This window comes from Xenopus laevis, chromosome 9_10S, assembly GCF_017654675.1.
Source record: "Xenopus laevis strain J_2021 chromosome 9_10S, Xenopus_laevis_v10.1, whole genome shotgun sequence".
NCBI lineage: Eukaryota > Metazoa > Chordata > Amphibia > Anura > Pipidae > Xenopus > Xenopus laevis.
Window position 1 is genome coordinate 35,252,792 of NC_054388.1, and position 7,076 is coordinate 35,259,867.

Genomic DNA, 7,076 nt, shown 5'->3' on the forward strand with positions numbered 1-7,076 from the left:
GGGAGAATGACGGTACTGTTTGCAGTACTACTTTAAGAAAAATACCTGTGCGGCGGGGTTGGCCGCCGAGCCATCGGCGGGGACGCCCGCCGCATGGTCCTTAGCGCCGGCGCCATGTTGTTTTCTAAGGCGCGCTCGGCGCACCTCTTAAAGGTGCAGGCACTCTGGCGTGTTTGCGCCAGCACCATTTGGCGCACGTTTGGCGTGAATTTTGAAAGCTATTTAAGGGCCATTCAGTGTACAGCCCAGTGTACCCCCAGAACTTGTTCTAGTGGTTTTCCTGAGCCTTGTGCGTCTGTTCTGATCTGATTATCTGTGTTTGACTCTGCCTGTATCCTGACCCTTGCCTGCCTACGACAACGCTCCTGCTTAACCCCTTGATTGACTACCCGGTTTTGACCTTTGCCTGTTTGAACGATTCTGATATCCGCCTGCCTCGACCCAGCCTGTCTGACCATCCTTCTGCCTAATCCTTTGTACCGTGACCTTCGGCCCAAAAGGACTCTGCTTCCAGCCGTGCCCCTTTGCCAGCCAGAACATCTCGCCTTGTACCCCTCATTAAGTCCAGGTGGCACCCAAGTAAGCTGAGGGCTCCTCCCGAAGCCCAATGGTGGTCACACTACTGGTGAAGCAGAGACCAGGGTGCTTGGCACTTGTTCTGGTATTGGGTGCCGGCCGTGACTACTACTCTGTCAGAAAGGAATATGAAAAATTGAGAGTCTTGAACGATAAGGTAGTGAGTTCAGGAACTCTCTTTGCTGATTAGATGTCTGTCAGGAAGACAGTCAAAGTGAGAAAACTGCAGCGAGATGAAAATCATGAGTTGAAATAGTGTCTCTTGTTCGCAGCACAAAGGAGAGATCCCATGTAGAAGCGGGTGCTCGAATGTGGTGAAGTTATATGAGTTAGTCCCTGAAGGAATGCTCTTACATCTGGTAGATTAACCAGCCGCTTCTGGAAGAAAACTGACAATGTAGAACCTGTGACTTAAGAAGTCCTAAGTTTAACCCGACGGGTAGGACTTCCTGTAAGGAGTCTAGAAAGTTGGTAATGCATGGCTTTTCAGAACCCTGGTTCTTCTGAGCACACCACTGTTGGTATGTGTGCCAAACCCTGTAGTAAGCCATTGCAGAGACAGGTTTGCGGGCTGCTCGCATTACTTCAACCACTGCATCGGACAACCCTTACGTCTTAGGATCTGTGATTAAAGAGCCATGTCGTCAACCTGAGGCTTTATGATTTTGGATGATGGACGGAACCTAGTGAGGGGAGGTCCAGTAGTGGAGGAAGGATCCAGGGATCCACTACTGAGAGGTTGAGGAGGTCCGAAAACCACAGACTGACATGGCTACCTGGGAACTATGAAAATAAGTGTTGTTCTCTTTGTAGCCTTCTGATCGTTCTGGAGATAAGAGTAAGAGGAGGGAAGGCGTAGGTGGGCTGAAAGTTCCAGTCTGGCGTTAGAGCATCTGTGCCTAGGAGTAGGGGATCCCAGTACCTTGCAAAAAAGTTCTGTACTTTCCTATCCTGTCTGGTGGTCATGAGATCCACCTCCCATACTCTCCGCATCCTTGATAATTTGATGAAGATGTATTCCATCAGTGACCATTGGCCTCGAGTGTAATCAGGTTGATAGATAGTTTGCTCTGTTCCAGGTCCCACCGATCCTGCTGTGTGTCCCTGCAGAACTGCGCCCCAACTGGATAGGCTTGCATCTTTTGTCAGTAGGTGCCATTGGGAGCTTCCAAGAGGTTTTCCAAAGGACATGTTGGTTCATCAGGGCCACCGGAGGAGAATACTATATCTAGCTGGGAAGTTGAATCATATGAAGAAGCGTTGAGTTTACAGGCAGATAGGATGTTTCATTGCGGATCATCAAGCTGGTACTGAACAAAAAGAAAAAACTGCTTCAACTATGGAGATCATGCTCCAAAGGCCATTCATGCATAACCAGGTGTGTTTTCTGGCTTCTGAAGCAGAGACTTAATGATTGCAAACAGTATATCTTCTCGTGAGGGAGAACTACCCATATAGTTATTGTGCTGAAGTGCATCAAGAGAGAATTCTTTGATTGACTGGGGATCAAAGAGGACTTGTCCCGGCTGAGGCACCACCCCAGATCTTGTAGAATGAAGGGCCTGTTGAATCTCTGAGGGTGCCTTAATTAACAGGACAACCCAGTACAGAGTGATTGAAATGTCTGGGTTTCGAATTACTTCAGTGGCTGCTCCCTTTACATTCGAGAACACTAAGATTTTCTGATGGGAAGGAAGAATAGGTACATGTAGGTACACAACCTTTATGTCGAGGAAGACCGGGAAATCAGCAGATGACCTCGTTGTGATGACTGAGTGGACTGACTCCCTCTTGAATTTTCATGGTCAGATGAACCTGTCCAGTTCCTTGAGGTCTAGGACCGGTCAAAGCATTCCTCCCTTTTAAGGGACTAGAACAGGTTTGAGTAGTAGCCCTTGATGTGTTTTCGAGATGGGACTGGAGCGAGTGGTCAGATTGTGTGGGTAGACAATCCTGCTGAGGAGGGCTTGTCTGCGGTCTTGAGGAAGGGTTTGCGACCTTGCCAAGCCAACCTGGTCTTATCTGCCTGCCGGCCTCTTCCCGAGGATGAGTGGGGTGGTCAGGTCCAAACAGTAGTTTTCCCTTAAGTATGGGCAGAAGTTTGAGTCAGAGAGATCTGCGATCCGTCACCACCCTTGCCGATGCTAGGATTATACTTTGGGTGGTATCCAGTGATGCTTCACAAAAGCCATTGTTTTCCTCCATAATATGTGATGCTCAATGTTATAATTACTGAATTACATCAGGTAGCAACTCTGAGCAGGATCTACTGAAGCCTATGATTAAGGGAAGGTGTTCCCAAAACGCGTAAGGCCTATGTATTTCTACAGTACCCAGCAATAAAAACCTGTTTTTACCAGAGTGCCGTCCTCCTGTTCGTGTATCTATTGTTAGCAGTGGGGGCGCTGCGGACTGAGCACCCGGCACTACGGGAGAGCAGCCAAGTGGTGGTGAGTTGAAGCGGTCCTAATTGGTTTCGTGGAGTCTACTGAACCATGCTGTGTCCAGGCTGGGCCTGAGACTAAACAACTGGAATGTAGTAACCCATCCAGCTTCTTGTCCGTAGCATCCTAGGGATGAGGCATCTGGAACCGGTGGAGCTGTGTTCTTAGGAAGGCGGGATACCGGGTAGCCACTGAGGGTGGATTAAACCACATTGCTAATGTTTTTTTTTTAGCCTCAAAACACCCTCGGGCATATCTCATTCTAAATGACAACCCTGAAGGTCCAGGAATCTGGAAGCTGAACTCTGAACTCCATGGGCAAACACCCAGCGCTTTAGCCGCAAGGCTTGTTTGCTGTGTCTCTTAATTAGACAACTAGATTATGCAGCAGAGTTCTCAGACTCCTGAGGGTAGAATGTATCTAGAAGATAGCCTTAGGGAATCTATTGTCTCTAAACATGTGGCATGGATTCCTCCTCCCTCTTGTCACCGAGTGACACTACTCCTTCTAAGAGAGTGGTGTCTGACGGAGGAAGGAACTGATTACTGAAAAAAACACCATCACTCTCTTCGTCAGAGGGGGGCCTCCAATTTCGTGGCTTGCCCCTTGTAGGAGTTTAATTCTTTTACTCTTCGCCTCCTTGTGCTAGGTGATCAGGAGTGGCCTGTACATCAGAGAGTAATATGTCTGTGGGTGCTGTCCCTGTACCCACCATAGTAGTTGGCTTACAATTAGTGCAATGGTATTCTTATGCCCATAGGACAAAAGTTTTTGGGCTTGTGGCAAACGACAATTTTATTTAGTTAAGACGGCTCCCTTGGGGAAAAGGCCATCACTAGGGGCCATGGCATGGCAATGTTTGTAGGTCAGTGGGACATGCGTGAAAAAAACCTGGTTTGCATTTACCGCATAAAAAATATTGGCGGTAGGTACCTGTTCCCACCGAATAGCTAGTGACCTCTGGAAGTAGCAGTAACCAAGAAGGCCTGCTCTAGCTAAGCACTGCAGTGGCAATGCGCCAGTGGAAGGAAAGGAGCAGGTTTTTCCTGTAGTGTCTGTTGCTGATAGCAGCACAAAATACCCTTCTGTCCGCCCCTGTGTGCTCGATTTGATGAACGCTGGCTCTGACTGAACTATGTGTGCATTAGACAGTGCCCCGGAGGCTTCAGACCTATTTCTAAAATGGCCACCGTGTGTAGGGGACACGCCGCTGTTCGCGTGAGAACAAGGTGCGTAACAGTAGAGAATGGCACTGCTAGGTGAGACTGAGTTGCGCAAGTAACAAACCTTCTCCCCTAGTGTCTAAGCCGGTGTTGTTTCCTACACCTTTCGGCTGTATTTGCCGTTCCCCCCGGGCTCCCAGTGCAAGTCACGAGAGGTGTTAGTAGTTCACTGAAGGGAGTGGAGCAGTGGGAGGAAAGATGGCGTGAAAAGCGAATAGCACAAGTAACAAACCTTCTCCCCTTGTGTCTAAGCTGGTGTTGTTTCCTACACCTTCCGGCTGTACTTGCTGTTCCCACTGGCTCCCAGTGCAAGACATGAGAGGCTTCACTGGTTCACTGAAGCGGAGCAGTGGGAGGAAAAATGGCGCCAATTTTGAATGACCTGACTCGGAAAGGTGGAGAAGGGTATTCTTAGGAGAGGGGAACCTCGGGTGTAGAGAAGTGTCAATACTCACGTGTTCCCCGACCGCTCTCCTCTGTCATCCGGCCAGCTTCCTCTCCACTTGAGGGGGAAGGAGGTTGTGTTTAAGCTGGATAGTCACAAAAACACAATTGGACCCCGGAGACAGATCCCCTGGGGGATGCCAGTGTGGATCCTCTACTCAGTGTAAAGGTCCTGGGCATCCCCTGTTGTCAATATATTGACAAAATTTAAACATTAGAAAAACAATAAAAATGAGTTTAGATGAAACGTCCTAACCTCCTGAGGACACAACACAAACTGGCCTGGGCTCCGCTTGCTGGGGGGATGTAGCCAGTGGGGGAGGAGCTAAATCTATTCTTTTTTTATTGTTGTGTCCTCCTCCTAGTTGCATCAGCTATACCCCATTGTCCCTGTGTCCCCCAAGCAGACAATAGAGAAATAAGATTATAAGCAGCACTTACTGGAACAATCTCTATAGAGCAGGTGCACTGTAATCCCTTTTCCACAAGTGAAACCATTTCTATAACATAGGGCAGCGCTCCATAACTGTCCAGAGTTGTGGGAGAATTAGTGAAGCTCAAACAGGTGAGATTTTAAAGAATTGGTAGGGACACAGGCCTGTTTGAATAAACATCTGAATATCCCAGAAGCTGTGCAGAAATTGAATCATTCACTGTAAAGCTGCATTCATTTTCTGTAGGCTTCTCTTAATAACATCTAGGATTAAACACAATAAATACCTTTTCTTTGCGTGACCTCTGGTGGTTGTTTTGTAGAAGACACTTTACTACATTTTCCATTATTTTTTCTTAAGATATAATTATGTTTGTCTTGGATTCTTGAACCAAAATCCTTCTGATTATACAAAAGGCTTTAATAATCTGTCCTCACTGTAAAGAACAACCTAAGTTGCCTCAAATAAAAGCTCTTTTCTTCTAGTCGGAAGGGGTGGCTTCTATTGCGGTGATAATCTATATGGGTAAAAAGGTCCCCTGTTATTTGTCTATAATGTCCTCTAATGTACTTGTAAAGTGTAATCATGTCCCCCTCACAAGCGCCTTTTTCCAGAGAAAACCTTGACAGTCTACCCTCATAATTTAAGTCTTCCATCCCGCTAACCAGTTTAGTTGCACTTAGTCTCTGCACTCTCTCTCCAGCTCATTTATATCCCTCTTAAGGACTGGAATCCAAAACTGCACTGCATACTCCAGATGAGCCCTCACCAGGGACCTATTAAGAGGCAAAATTATGTTTTCATCCCTTGAGTTAATGCCCTTTTTTATGCAAGACAGAACTTTATTTGCTTTAGTGGCCACAGAATGACACTGCCCAGAATTAGACAACTTATCTACAAAAACCCCTAGATCTTTCTTATTTAAGGAAACTCCCAACACTCTGCCGTTTAGTGTAGTATAACTTGTATTTATATTATTTTTGCCAAAGTGGATAACCTTGCATTGATCAACATTGAACCTCATTTTCTAACTGGCAGCATCCTGCATAGAACCTATAGTTCTGCACAGTTTAGTATCATCTGCAAAAATAGAAACAGTATTTTTAATGCCCACCTCCAGGTCATGATGACGAAGGATGGTCCTGCTTGCTGTTGCTCATACAGGAAAATTCCTGAAGACTTTCGATGACATCTGAATCAATGTTGAGATTAAGTTCCTTTAAGATTGAGTAACTGTCATGGATTCTAGTGCTGATACCAAAAGAACAGCATTCCTTTTTGTTGGATTGTAACGTTTTAATCAGAATGCTGTGCGCCCAATTCAACGTGTAAAGATTCAAAGCCACAGGTGACAATGGGGGGGGGGGGGTAGTAATAACACATAATGTAATCTGAGGAAGAAAAGGGGAAGAGTGCTGAACCAAAAGGTTAAATGGAGCTACATTGAGGGGCAGATTTATCCAGGGTCGAATTTCGAAGTGGTAAATACTTCAGAATTCAACCATCGAATTGAAATATTCGAATATCAAAGTCGAAGGATTTTGAACCTGCGATCGAAGCAAAATCGTTCGATCGAAAGATTAAATCCTTTGAATCAAATGATTTTACTTTGACTTTAAAAAACGTAGAAAAATGCTCTAGAAGGTCCCCATAGGCTAACATAGCACTTCGGCAGCTTTTATTTGGCAAAGTATTTAAGAGATAGTACTTCAATTATCAAATGGTCGAACAATTTTACTTCGATTCGAAGTAGCCTATTCGATGGTCTAAGTATCCAAAAAATTACTTCAAAATTCAAACTTTTTGAACCTCAAAAATTCCCTCGAATCAACTTCGACCCTTGATAAATCTGCCCCTAAATAACTTTAAAAAGGGGTTGGATACCTTTTTAGCAAGGGAGAAAATAACTCTAAATAAAAAATCAATTCAGGGAATGGTCACATTGCCACCTTTA

At 45.7% G+C, this 7,076-nt stretch overlaps 1 long non-coding RNA gene across 2 annotated transcripts in view; it reads right to left on the minus strand.

Annotated features, from left to right (window-relative positions):
• Positions 1–6,619, minus strand: part of LOC121398914 — a 28,347-nt gene extending 21,728 nt beyond the window's left edge. For both annotated transcript variants that reach the window (XR_005964614.1, XR_005964615.1), the window contains exon 1: positions 6,237–6,619. This is a non-coding gene — a long non-coding RNA (uncharacterized LOC121398914). The remainder of the gene's footprint in view (positions 1–6,236) is intronic.
• Positions 6,620–7,076: the final 457 nt, after the last annotated feature.